Source organism: Pleurodeles waltl, chromosome 3_2, assembly GCF_031143425.1.
Source record: "Pleurodeles waltl isolate 20211129_DDA chromosome 3_2, aPleWal1.hap1.20221129, whole genome shotgun sequence".
NCBI lineage: Eukaryota > Metazoa > Chordata > Amphibia > Caudata > Salamandridae > Pleurodeles > Pleurodeles waltl.
Window position 1 is genome coordinate 149,310,311 of NC_090441.1, and position 14,944 is coordinate 149,325,254.

Below are 14,944 nucleotides of genomic sequence, written 5' to 3' on the forward strand. Positions count from 1 at the left end.
AAAAACTTTAAGTTCATTTTTCACTACTGTAAAGCTTCTTTGGGATAACATTGGGTTATCTTAATAAATTTAATAGGTGACAACTTTTAATTGTGAGCAGGTAGGTATGTCGAGTTTGGTATTTAAATAATTGTAATTTAAAACTCACTTTAATGATAAAGTCGAATTTCTAGTCACAATTCTCAAAATGTTACTTTTAGAAAATTGGCATCTTCTTATCCCAGTCATTTGTTGCCTATAGCCTATATCCTGGGTCACATGACTAGGTGTGGCTGGCAGTTGTTCTTTGTGTATTTCTCCCAGGCAGTGAGACAAAGGTGAAATAGGTGTTTGCAGGATGGGCCCACACTGACTTGATAGGCGGGCAGAGCTGTCACCTACCACACTTTCACATCACAAAGTCTCTGCCTAAGCACATTCACAAAGGGTCAGACACTAGTCTTTTGTGCCTCCAGACAAACTAGGTCGATGACAGGAAGGCAGGAAATTCCAAACCACATCTGGGGGTTGAAACCTCCAGAACCTTCTCCTACTTTAAAGCTGGCACCAGGTATATGTATTGGACCCTCGTACCCAACTCTTCGGTACACCCCTGGACCTTTGGAAGACTCAGAAAAACTGCTGTGCTGCTCTGCTGCAAGAAGGGTTGCTATTCTGCTGCCCTGCTGCCTGGATGGAAAAGACTGGACCTGCATCTTGAACCCAGGACCACTAGAATGACTCCAAGTGCTGCTAGCTGGCCTCTTAATTAGGGCCTAACTACTTTCAAACCAGCACCTGGGCTCTGTCTGCTGTGAGTCTTGCCATAGAATGGTGATACCTCAGTGCTGGACCCTTGGAAGTGGGCCTGAAGGTGCTCTGCCAGCCCATCTATGATTTCTCTTGGGCTGAACACAGCGCAACAAATCTCCTCCCACTTCCCCTGCAGGACTGCTATTGAGCACACATCTCTGACGGAAGTTCTTGCATTGCAGCCCCCTGCTTCTTCAGGACCTCCACTGCGCGATGTGTCCCCGACCCAGGACCTCGCATTTCAATCCACAGTTTCTCGGAACCGCTGCTGTACTGCACATTCTCGTCGCAGGATCTCACAATGCTCCGCAAGCAGGTTTTTAGATACTTTATTCAGTGGGCCTAGCTTGATCCCTGTGTCTGGTACATGCTCCATCTTGGTTGGCCTGAACTTTTGACTTCGTCCCAATCCTGTGTGACAAGATTACCAGAGTTGGAACTTTGTTCTTTTAGGCACTATATTCACTTAACTCTTTAAAATTGCATATCTCCAGTTCTACTGATTGGATATTTGTTGTTTTGGTCTCAAATAATTTATTCAATTTTACTCTATTTCTCTGAATTGTGTGGAATTTTCTTGTGTTGTGTTTATTCACTGCATTACTTTGTGAAGTGCTGCATACATTCTCTACACATTACCTCTAAGTTAAGCCTAACTTTTTTTGTGCCAAGCTACCAAAGGCTTACGTGCAGGTTAATTTGTGTTTACTTGTGATTCCACCCTAACAGAACCTGTGGTTGATGCTTGAGTAGTATTTCACCCCCTCAACTAGTAAGCCAATTTCCTACAGTAAGACATTTGGAATTCTCCTGGGAATAATCTTTTCCAACACTATAAGATTTATCATTAAAACTAGCGATTAGCTTGTCTTAAAAATAAAACACAGTACACCATATATGTAAGAAGGACACTCCAAGCTTGCACTATCCATGTCCCAGCCAGTGCTAGCCAAATCCAGTACTGACAATATCTGCTAATAACACACCAACAAATGGGAAAATTTGGAATATTCCAAGTCACCTAATTCTATAAGAATGTCCTGGGTCAACTACTAATACAATTTTAAGATATATTGAATTATTCAACTTGCTACTAATGATTAGTGTTTAAAACAAGATAGACAGTGCAGCAATGTGGTGAAATGTCATAAAAATGTGCTGTGTTAAGAAACAAATGCCGGTGCCAAGCCCTGGGAAACACCAGCATAAAATAAGAACTGAAATAACTCTCCAGTGCTATGAGAAAAAGTACATTGGAGGTGCCTTTCTAAGGAAAGACTTGTTTGCCAAGTTAATACATCCCAGGCAGTTAGGTAGAAATGAATGGTCGGTATGGAAACCCAATTGAGTAAAGGTAAGTAACCTTCATTCATCTGCTTATTTGTTAAAAGGACTGCTCATGACCAAGAGCCAGCACTTAAATGACACACCAGGGTCTCTCTTTACATAATTAAATAACCTATCATGTAACATAAACAGTGCCAAACTGTATTGCTGCCCTGAGTAATGGGCAGTGAATAGGTAAGCACTGTAGGACTTGGCCCTCTCTGTAGGGTCACCCACAAACGTTTTGCATTCACCCTCCCATTATCCTGGATTTGTTTTTTATGGCCTTAGGACTCTGCACTTTACCACTGCTTACCAGTGCTAAAGTGTTTGTGCTCTCTTCCTAAACATGGCAAAACTGGCTTACACATGATTGGCATATTTAATTTAATTATAGGTCACAAGTAAAGAGGTATACTATGTACTCAGGGTCTGTGAATTAGATGGTGGGTCTGCAGCATGTATTGTGCTGCCCAGTTAGGTAGCCCTTTAAAACATACCTTGGGCTGCCAATGCTGCTTGCAAGCAGTTTTAAACTGCCATTTGACTTGGCAATATAACGTCATGCCAAGTGTAAACCTCCTTTTTTATTGTATATAAAACACCCGTAAGGTAGGACCTTAATAGCCCATAGTGCAGGGTGCACTGTAATTGAAAGATTGGGCATGTATTTTTAAGTTTACATGTCTTGATAGTGAAAAACTCACAAATCCATTTTGTTTCACTACTGTGAAGCCTACCTCTTCCATATGATTACATTATGTCCTCTTTGTACATTTAATAAATGCTAACTTTTGATTTGGATCAGGAAGGAAATTCAAGTTTGGTGTCTGATGAATTGTAATTTGAAATCCTCTTTAATGGTAAAGTGGATTTTAAGTCACAATGCTGAAAATGCCACTTTTACAAAGTTGACATTTTCTTGTTCTAATCATTTGGTGCCTGCGGCCTGTTCCTGGGTCACATGACTAGGTGCAGTTGGCAGTGTGCCTTTGTGTACTCCTCTGAGATAGCATCATAATAAGGGTTTGGGTGGTGGCAGGATGGGCGGAGCTATCACCTATCACACTTGCACTTCAAAGGCATTGGATTTGGCTCAGCTCACACACAAATTATTTCACACTAGGCAATTGTGCCCCCAGACAGACTGGGACCAGGGCAGGGAGGCAGGAAATTCCAGACACCTCGGTAGGGGGAACTCCAGAAACTTCTCCATCTTCAACTCCAGAAGCTTCTCCCACTTCAACTCTAGAAGCTTCTCCCATTCCAAAGTGGGCATTTGGTATGAATATAGGACCCTAAGACTCACTCTTCAGATCACGTCTGAACCTGTGGAAGAGTCAGAAGAAGGATCTCTCTGCTACTCTGCTGCAAAAAGGACTGCAATGTTGACTGGGGAAGAAGGAATGGACCTGCACTTTGGACCCAATATCGCAGGAGTAACTCCAAAGTCTAGTTGGATGGCCTCTTGATCAAAGCTTCTGGAACAGAAAAGGCTCCCATATTCTTGAACCCTGCATCTGGGCTCTGCTAGCTGTAGCCCATACACCCCCCCAATAGTGCCTCCTCAGTCCTGGACCCTTAGAAGTGTGACTAAAGGTGCTCTGCCCGCCAAACTGTGGTCCTCATCAAATCCGATGCAGCGCAACACAACCTAATGCAGGACCTGGGGAACTATGGGGATGTGCAGCTTGCTGCCCTGTTGATGGTCAGCTCAAAGCTCCCTAGGGATACATCCTACATAATAGGAAAGCCCCATATCTCCCAGAACTCCCTATATGAATTCTACAACCATTTAAGAAAATAGAAGTCTTCATGTCGGTTCAACGCTGGAAGGCGAAGGGGGGTGTTCGACATAGGGAGGCTTATACCCTGGGGATCGATTCATCTCCTATGCTGACGGGATGCACACTTTTACCTTAGGTCCGGGATAATTTCTACAATGTGAGAAAATCTCAGCCACGGCCTGTGAAATATGGCCTACATTCCGCGATGTTCCACTCACTACAAACATCCTCATGACGATGCTTCATATGGCTGGTGGAAGACACCTGAAAACACACCTATACCGAGCACTGCGTGCAGACCTCCTATCCGCCCGCTTCCGGTCAAGGCCAGATGGGGAAAAACAATGCTCAAGGAATTGTCGGACAGAGACTGGGAGCGTTTATATGAGGGGGTCTATACAGAAAGTCCGAATGCTTGCTTTAAAGTACGCAGTATAACTTAGTTCACCTAACATATCTTTCCCCAACACGTTGAGTAGGATTTACCTCACATGCCCCAATAGGTGCCACCATTGCCAGACTCCAAAGGAACATTTTATTCACATGGTGTGGGACTGTAGCGCCCTTTCCCCTTACTGGACCACAATTTTAAATAGCCTTCAAAAAGCCACGGGTTAATGTAAAGCACATACTTTTGGGTCTCCTCCCTTCCACGTCAAAGAAGAACCTTAGTAAGAAGTTCCTTGTGTTGGGTTTGACACTGGCCAAGCGTTGCATAGCTTTTAAATGGATGAGCCCCAACTCCCTCCCCCCCCCTACTCCACCTGGCTCAGGGATACCATAGAGTGGGCCACTGCAGAAGAAATCATAATGAAGCAAGTTCGCACTGACGATAAACTTGTAGATGACCTCATGGCATGGCCAACCATGCTAACAGACCTTAAAAACTGTAATATTGGGGAAGAACCCGAACGGTCCGATTCTAGGACTCTCATTAACCAGGTTTTATAAAGTTCCACTGTACCAATTGAGGTGTACAAAAATGTGTATGTATAAAAAATACTTTCTCAAGAGCAGGGGAGGGGGTTGTACCTATTTTTTATGAACTTACTGATGAATTGTATACTATGCTTATGCTGCTGATGTCTTGATCCTGAAGCTGAAAGTTATAAAACATCAATAAAGATTATTTAAAAAAAAAAAAAAACTAATGCAGGACCTCACCTCTTGTGTCTCACAGCTTCTTATCAGAACCGGCACAGTGCAAAACAACTCAGTGCAGGACCCTGCATCACATCTTGGAACCACTGCTGCGCGGCTCAGTACCTCACATAAAGAACATAGGTACAATTCTCAGTGGGCCTAACTTTGTCCCTGTATCTGGCCCACACTCCGTCATAGTTGGCCTGAACGTGTGAATTTGTCCCAGTCTGGCGCAACCAATGCTTTTAAGCATTCTTTTTAATGAAACCTTTAAAATGGCTTATCTTTGATTCTACTAATTGGAATTTTATTATTTTTAGGTCACATAATTTAATAAAACTTACCCTCTGTTTTAAAATCAGTGTGAGGTTTTTCTTGTGTTGTGTTTTCACTATATTACTGTTTGTGTCCTGCATAGAAACTTTACACATTGCCTCTAAGTTAAGCCTGACTGCTTTTGTGCCAAGCTACCGTGGGGTTATGGACAGATTAATTTAGTGACTTTAGCGGTTCACCCTGAATACGAGCGGCTGTTGCTTTAGAAGAGCTCACACCCTCCTCAACCAACAACCCAATTTCTAACAATCAGCAAGATTAATGTCCCTTTAGAATGAAATCTGTCCATTCATTTGAGCAGCTTGTTCAACTTAGCTGGATTGATGAAACTAAAGTAGTCGAGGAGTAGGATAAAGTAATCTTCCATAGCTCACTTGCACAGATACAGATCGGGAGAGACAGATGGGCCCCATTTTGAAGAATGGCTAGCAGATGGGCAAAGCAGCATGGTGCAGAGAAGTGTGTCTTTTAAACCACTGGCAACCTTTACAGTTACGTTATGTTGAAGTTTTCAAATTCCCCTGTTGGCCAGCACACGGCCACATCAGGGGATATCTGCCACTTGTCAATGAAGTGCAACCTTGAGGAAAACTGGGATGCCTCACTTCACTACTGGCAAGCACAGCACACAGCGATGTCCTCTTCCACACCGTCACTATAAGGCTGCACTAGAAAACGGAAGAGTATGTCAAGTTTGTTGTATCTTGTGAGTATGTATGATGGATCTTGAAAGGCTCCATAGAGTGATGACGTACGTTTCAGAACGTATTGGAGTGCAGGTTCAGAATGCTGAATTTGTGTTACAGGCTGAAAATAAATACGTGTAATACATAGCTCCGTGTGTGGCATATTCATTGGCGGGTACCCAGGCTGGGAGGACACTACAACGTTCACTAATTAACTGCACACAGTTTCTCCCGGGTACACCTGTGGTGTCCTTCATATTCTACTGATAAGGCAGTGAACATGTGAGTGCATTAGTAAACAGCATATTGACATCGGCGGGCATGGGGTTCACAGTGCGATGCTGGTAAGAACACTACCCTGTGAAAGAACGTGGGTGTCTGCTGTTCTCTGTAATACTGGTTGGTGAGTGTAGCATCAGTTCCCTTCAGAGGAGGCACAAACGTGTGTGTTTTTTCTGGTGTAATCACTGGTGCATGAACATAATGGAAGGTCACAAAGGGAGCACTAATTCCAGTAAAGGGAAAATTGCAGCTTTATCAGATGATTTGAGCACTGCTGTAGGAACAGTAAGGTCTAATTTATGGGACTGTTACTGGAAACAAATCTTTTTTTTTCTGTACTGCTCATTATGGGTAGGAAATTGGCACAGAAGAAGGAAGCTACCCTTGTTTACTACAATGTGGAATGGAGTGTGCCCTGGCCAGCTACTTAACACAAACATGGAGTCACACAGGTATGAAATGTAGGAGACTGCAGAGGGGCAACAGAATATGAGCCTTCATGTTAACATTCTGCACCACAGAAACAATGTGAGTGCATGGAACCTCCTCAGTGTAGTGATGGTTTAAATACCTACCAGATATATTAAGATGGATTAATTGGCTAACAAGATCTCACTCTGTGGGCAACTAAAGATAAACTTGAGACCATGCAGGGACTGCATTTTTAAATTGGCAGGGTACTAGCCAGATAGGGTGGAAGTGGTGCTAGTGTGGTCTACTGAAGTTATATTTATAACCACCATTTCAACTTTCATGATTGCATTAGTGGCAAAATGTTGAGAGTCAGGTAGGAGTCCTACGTTTCCCACCATGGTCGCTTGTGGCGTTCCACACTCTTGTCTGTAGGGGTGCATGAAATAGTGAATATGTTTTTTATACATAACAAAAATAATTATTGTGAGAATTACGAGTTTCCGTGTAATACCTCTTGGCAATTGCCTGTAGGTAGATCACACTCAAGGTATCCCCTCACATATGAAAAGCTCCAGTGTATTATCCATCCAGTTTCTATAGTTATGTGACGAACCTTAGAAGCGCAGTTCAAGCGGCTCCAAGACACACAGTTTTTACTCAAAGCATAAGCCAGAACTAAGGGCCTGATTTAGATCTCAGCGCAGGGGTTACTCCGCCTCAACAGTGGCGGATATCCCGCCCGCTAAAATTTAAATATCATTGTTTTCTATGGTATTTAGATTTTGGCGGACACGATATCTGTCACCATTGGGACGGAGTAACCCCTCGGCTGAGATCTAAATCAGGCCTTGAGTTTCTCAAGAGAGAACGTTATTCAATCAGCATAGCGTTAAACAGAAATAGATCATGTATCATTTGCATAGCTCAATAATTGGGATCTATGCAAGATTACACTCACAGTAAAAAATAACGATGCTCAGCCTTAGACATCCATTTAACATGTACATGTTTATGTCAAAGGGTTGTCTAAGGGCCCTTTGACTTTCTTTCCACCCCTGTTTTAATACCACACTGACGTGTCTACTGGTTGGGGCGTCTTAGTGATTACTATCTACAATATCCAGGGATTTGGTAGGGGAGAAGATAGGAAGTAGCAGGACTGATGGAAGTCCTGTTCCTACACCACAAAACATGGCCAGTGCTCCTGGAACTTTATTTTCTAGTCGCCTCAGTTAGGTCTGTCAAGAATATAGACATCCTTTTTAGTCTCAAACATTCATCATCTTCATTCTGCCCAGGCATCACTCAATTATAGTAGGTACCTTGGTTAATGACAAATTAAATCACTGGAAAACCCCTTATGATGGTGTTTCAAAATATACTATTGACTGCCTCCTCAGTGTAGCCTCCTGGTGAATAACAAGAGTATCTTGTCATAATGGGAGAGTGGTAGATGGTGTCAGATGTGGCAGCACCATATTGATGTCCCAATGTCCGTGTACTACCTGCCACCACTTTAGATCTCTCTGTTGGAGCTTTAGTTGTGCTTTCCCGGCAGACACCAGGTCAGAGGTGGCACACCACCACAGATGTGTGGGGTTAAGGGATTTCTGAAGATACTCCTGGGGCTGTGACACCCAATAAATCTTAGGCAAATACTTTCTATTCCCTTTTGCAGTCTCCGAGGCAGTTAATTCTAAAGATTACAAGAGGAGATGGGACCTGCCTGTCCGTTCTCAATGTGACAGTCTGGTTGGATCCCTCGAGCCTCTCTGCGCATTATTATTACTATTTTCTTTTCTTTTTTATTTTTTTATTGACCATGAGAGATTTACACGGAGAAAACATAAGATTACAATTATCATTAAAAAAAAGAGAGAAAGAAAAGGCAAGTTGAAACTTATATTACAACAAACAGCAAATATATAAGAGTAAAAAGCATTTTTTAGCATCTTAAACTGTCATAGATACATTCTCTCCTTCGAAGGTCGGTCCCCAAATACCATTAAACTTGTGGACTGCACCTATTCTTTGCGCATACAAATTTTCCTTGAAGCTCACCGCATTAATTTTTGTTTCCCAAGCTTTAAATGTGGGGGATTAGGTGATTTCTAGGCCTGTAAAATTAGGGATTTTGCGATCAATGATACTAAAAATAGCAACTGTTTCGCCTGAGTCGTTAATTCGGGGTGGCCTGAAGTGCCCAACAAAGACCCCAAAGCACCTGGGACAAGTATACACTCTGTCTTCATGCTGGTACACCAGAAAATTCTGTCCCAAAAATCCATAGGCTTGGCACACATGGAGCCAGTCCCCTGGGTTGCCATTGCATCGTGGACAAGAACCTGAAGTGGACGGGAATGCTTTTTTGATTTGAGCTGGGGTGAGATATAGCATCCAGTTTGAAAAGAAGGCCATTCTCTTAAATTAGCCCCCTTGATTGCCTTGTGAGATGTGCTATGGAGGTTTCTCCATATTTTCAAATCAATTTTGCACACAATGGTGTTTTCCAGCTTCGTCAAGAAGCGGTGGAGGATTTGTGATGCTCCCTGAGAGTTGAGGATCCAGTACCAATTACTGATCCCCTGCTGGCTCCCATAATATGCCTGAAAGATAGAAAGAGAAGATAGATCTACTGAAGTGATGTATGGGAGCACAAAATGTAGTATCGGCAGATAGGAAAATCTTAGAAAGTCTGGAATAGAGTCTCCAGCCTGACACTGTGCCCAGGTCTTGACTTGGTTTCCTACTAAAAAGTCAGAGAATCTAGAAAATCCCAGATTTGACCATTGATTTAGATGAGATGAGATCAGCTTTAATCCCCTCATCCCTGAATGGGCCAATGACATTGCAGGATGAAAACCGGGAATTTGATCACTCTCTCGAAATTGAAGAAGACTGGCATAGATTACTGTAGTGAGTTTATATCTAGTACGTTTAGGTTGACGCAGGAACTTGGGAAATGACGCTAACTGATATCCGTGCTCTATTAGCATAGACTTCAGATAGAAATTAAGATTAGGATAAAGGCTGCTCTGGAACCTAAGTCCATAAAAGCAGATTCATAGTACCTCCTAAAATTTGGTAAAGCTAATCCTCCATCCTCATTTGAGAGGGAAACAATATCCAGCTGTGCCCTAGGTTTTTTGTTGGTCCATATAAGTTGCTGAAGTAGCGCATCAATTTCTTTAAAAAAATGTTGATGGACTTTGATTATCACATTAGAGAAAATAAATAAAAAAAAGTGGAAGGATCATCATTTCGACGAGCGCCACATGTCCAATAATTGACAATGGGGAAGCTGGCCATTTCTGTAATAGGCTTTGCACTTTTTTAACAGTAGAGATATAGTTCAAGCCAAAGAGATCTGAAAAATCGAGAGATACTTAAATACCCAAATATCTAATGGGAGGACAGAGACAGTACTGAGCCGGCATATCCAAAGGAAGAATATTAACAGTGGTATCGAACAGGAGAGCTTCCGATTTAGAATGATAGATCCTATATCCCCCAGAACTGAAAAGACCCTTATTTTAACAAAATCCCTATCAATATTTGTGGTCTCTGAAACAAGATACAGAATCATATCGTCACCAAACAGTTTCAGTTTAGGTTCCCTAGCCATGGGAGGGAGAATAGCAGTATCTTGGCACAGCGCCACGGCTAAAGGCTCAATAAACAGCATGAATAGAACCGGGGAAAGGGGGCATCCTTGACACGTACCTCGATGAATTTGTAGGGTTCCTGCTATACGAGAACTGATGATAATTTTGGCTTGGGCATTAGAATAAAGATTTCACAACATATGTATAAATTGTCTAGGAAACTTAAACTTTACCAAGATCCTAAAAAGCACTTTCCACTGAACTAAATCAAAGGCTTTCTCCACATCCAACATTATGATAGCTGCCGGTTTGTTATTGTGAAAGTGATAATCTACTGCTTGAAATAAAAAATTAGTATTAGTCGCCAACAGCCTACCTGGGAGAAATCCACACTGATCGTCATGGAATAGGTCTTGGGCTACTAAGGCCAATCTTTGTGCCAATATCCTTGCTAGAATCTTATAATCAAAATTAAGTAGACTAATCGGACAATAAGAATCGGGTTTCTGAGGTGGCTTATCTTTCTTTAGGAAACTTATCACTATGGCCCTTGTAAATGATGCAGGAATGTCTGCCCCCTGCAGGATGTTGTTAAAAAGAACACCTAGGCACCCGGCTATTTGGTCTATGAGAGATGTATAGCCTTCCGCTGGAACGCTATCTTACCCACAGGCCTTACCATTCGATGAGGCCAAAAAAGAATATTAGTTTTGCCCTTGAAGGTTCGTCTAAACTTGGCAGAATCACTGGATCACGGTATCGATTAATCTGCTGGATACTGGTTGGAAGAGAGTGAGAATACATTTTGCATGGTGTGAGAGAAAGACTCTTTCAATATCTTCTAGATGGTTTTCGAGCGTGCCTAACCCCTCATCCCATATAGATTTGATAGTATCTTTAAGGGATTTTATTTTTTTCACAGACCCTGACAGAAATGTGCCTATGTGTTCACTTTCTTCGTTCCTACTCTGCTTACTTGTATACTGATTGACTATCTCACAAGATAAAAAACAATCCCTTAGCTTGGCCTGAGCCACAATCCATCTTGTAAATGCCTCTGGATCTTGGGAAGTCAGAAGGACTCTTAGTGCTTGAGTAAACCCCAATTGAAGCTGCTTTAGCTTTTGTATATTTAGTTGGACCGTAAAAGCCTTGTAAGATATAGTTTCACCTCTTATGTAGGCTGTGAGTGCTTTCCAACTGGAGAATGGAGAGGCTGAGTCTCTATTGATCTCAAGGAAATTAGTAACAGAGGTTTGAGAATCTGAACCCATCCTTCGTCTGTCAAAAGAGATTTATCGAAGCTCAAACAAGGATGAACACCCATCTCACACTGTAATTTAAGATTGACCTGAGGAGCTGAATGGTCCGAGAAAGGGTTGGCATGTATAAAAGTATTAGTTCATTGAAGAAGGAAAGAGGTTAAGAAGAAGTCTATTCTGGAAGCCATATTATGTTTTTTTGAGAAATGCGTATAATCCTGATCCTGCAGTTGATCAGCCCTCCGAGCATCTACTAATGCTAAATCAGAAATAATCTTCCCCAACCCCTGGGATACTCTTGTTTTGTTCTGCTTTTGGTTTTGATGAGATGAATCCAACTGAGTCTCTGGAATAACATTGAAATCTCCACCAATGATAAAAAAGCCAGGGAGTGAGCTCAACACCTCATAGAGTCACCCTTGAAGGGGGCTTGGATCGTCTACTAGTGGGCCATAAAAACTCGCAAAATGAATATGATAATGCGAGATAAGAGTGCTAAATACGGCTCTCTATGGATCTGGTACACTTTCCCAGGAAATTCCTGAGACACCAATATAGCGAACACTTGAACAGCGGCATTTGCCGAAGCAGAGTATGCCTAAGCAATAAATTTAGGGAGCTTGGGGAGCTTATTTTGACATTTTAGATGTGTTTACTGCAAAAGAAAAATCTGTGATTGCGACGCCCTAAGCCGTTAATATTACAAGAGATAGCCATTAATCCTCTTAGTTCTCTCTCTGACCCTCCTTTACGAAGTGCAGTCATCCTATACCAAAGTCATAGACGACCCCCAAGCTAACACTCCGTGTAAATATTTTTTTCAATTTGTTTCTGCTTTGTCATCTGCTGTTTTTCCCTTCCCTAGTGCAAAGCTCCCCCCACCAGACGGAGGATATCTCCCCCCTTCCCCAGCGGGTCCCAACCGTCATGGCCCCACCAAGCTGTGATCCACCCTCCACCCATAGACCCCCCCCTCACATACCCAAAAGAAGAGTGCGCTGCCATGGCACTCCTAGAGCCTGATCTCAGGGAGAGCAGCAAGGCAGCAGAACAGAGGAAACAAAAAGATAATGTGCTGCATGACATTCCGCTACTTGGGTACATTTCGAACTGGCGCTAAACATTTTTTTAAATTTTTATTTATTTTTTGTTTCTATTGTCTCTCTGCACATTAGGGAAAGAGATGCAGGAGGCTGTCACCCGCCCTGAGCTGTGCAGTCCAATTGTAGTCCCACTGCTATCCTTATACCCTAGTCAGTGATTAAAATTAAAAAAATTGGCCCGCAAATACTATCACCACATTTACAACATGGTGATTGTTGGGTTGAAAAAACAGCTTGCAAATGGACGTGACGGAAGGGCTTTTGGCGGAACAAGACTATTACCACACTCGGCCAATGTCTGAATGGACTTCAACATGTTTCTCTGTATACCTCAATGTTGGACTTTTCCTTATGCAGGGTCATCCCCAGTCTTTTTGCCTCCTGCCTCCTATTTTTTTCTGACCTGTTGCTGTTGGCTTTTCAACTCTGAGCACTTTACCACTGCTAACCAGTGCTAAAGTGCATATGCTCTCCGTGTAAATTGTATGTAATTGGTTTATCCATGATTGGCCTATTTGGTTTACTAGTAAGTCCCTAGTAAGGTGCACTAGAGGTGCCAGGGCCTGTAAATCAAATGCTACTAGTGGGCCTGCAGCACTGCTTGTGCCACCCACATAAGTAGCTCTGTAATCATGTCTCGGACATGCCACTGCAGTGTCTGTGTGTGTATTTTTACACTGTGAATTCGACTTGGCAAGTGTACCCACTTGCCAGGCCTAAACCTTCCCTTTTCTTACATGTAAGTCACCCCTAAGGTAGGCCCTAGGTAGCCCCAAGGGCAGGGTGCAGTGTATGGATAAAGCAGGACATATAGTAATGTGGTTTATATGTCATGACAGTGAAATACTGCCAACTTCGTTTTTCACTGTTGCAAGGCCTGTCTCTCTCATAGGATAACATGGGGGCTACCTTTAAATATGATTAAAGTGTAGATTCTCCTAGAGAGTAGATGGACATGTGGAGTTTGGGGTCCCTGAACTCACAATTAAAAAATACATCTTTTAGTAAAGTTGATTTTAAGATTGTGCGTTTGAAAATGCCACTTTTAGAAAGTGAGCATTTTCTTGCTTAAACCATTCTGTGACTCTGCCTTGTTTGTGGATTCCCTGTCTGGGTCAGTTTGACAGTTGGGTTGTTTTTCACCTCGCACTAGACAGTGACACAAGGGGGGCTGGGGTGTAACCTGCATTTCCTGATTAGCCATCTCTGCTAGGAGGGAGGGGTGGAGTGGTCACTCTCATCTGAAAGGACTGTGCCTGCCTCTGACAATGCCGGCTCCAACCCCCTGCTGTGTGTGTGATGCCTTGCCTGGGCAAGGCAGGATTTCACAAGTAGGTGTGAGTCCCCTTTGAAGAAAGGTGACTTCAAAGACTAAAATGGGTATAAGAAGGGCACCCAAATCTACAGACTTTAGAAACACTTCTGGAACCAAGAGGAACCTCTGCCTGGAGAAGAGCTGATAGCTGAGGAAGAAGTGCTGCCCTGCCTGTGACTGTGCTTTGTGGAGCTTTCCTGCAGTGCTGCTTCTGCCAGAGTAAGAGGGCAAAGGCTGGACTTTGTGTGCCTTCCATCTTGTGAAGAAATCTCCAAGGGCTTGAGTTAGAGCTTGCCTCCTGTTGTTTGAAGTCTTAGGGACAGCAAAGTCTTCTCTCTGCCAGCACCTGGAGTCTCTGGAGAGACTCCTGCCCCGACAAGTGGTGCCCTATCCAGTCCCTGGGCCCTTGAAAGGAAAGCTGGTGGAATCCAAGGAAATCGACTTCGGACGACTTCGGACCGACGCCGCTGCTGAATCCGGTGACGCCGCCTGCACCCGATGCCGTGACCTTCGCTGGAACGCAACGCTCTTCGCAGGCCCGACGCCGCAGCAGCCCCGCTGAAGTCCGCGACTCCGTGGAAGTCGCCGCACCACGTCGTGACAACGCCGCTCGAAGTGCACAGATTCAACATTTCGCACAGACGCCGCGATCCCCGACTTCGCGCATCAGCTTGTTTTCACTCTTCACCAAAGGTTCTGTACTTGGGGGTCTACACGACTCCATGTCCGGCGCCGCTGGTGTCGGCTTGTTGGGAACGACTCCGTCACGACGCAGTATTAACATCTCATCGAAGTATTTTTGTTTCTAAGTGCTATTTTTGAGTTTAATCTCTAAAAATTCATAACTTGACTTGTGTTTGTCGGATTTTTGTCGTTTTGGTCTTGTTTTGTTT

General features: G+C 43.2%; 1 protein-coding gene across 4 annotated transcripts in view; it reads right to left on the reverse strand.

Annotated features, from left to right (window-relative positions):
- The window catches only part of RAP1GAP2 (RAP1 GTPase activating protein 2), a 793,228-nt gene that overhangs the window by 167,508 nt on the left and 610,776 nt on the right, over nucleotides 1-14,944 (reverse strand). The gene's annotated exons all lie outside the window — the stretch shown is intronic.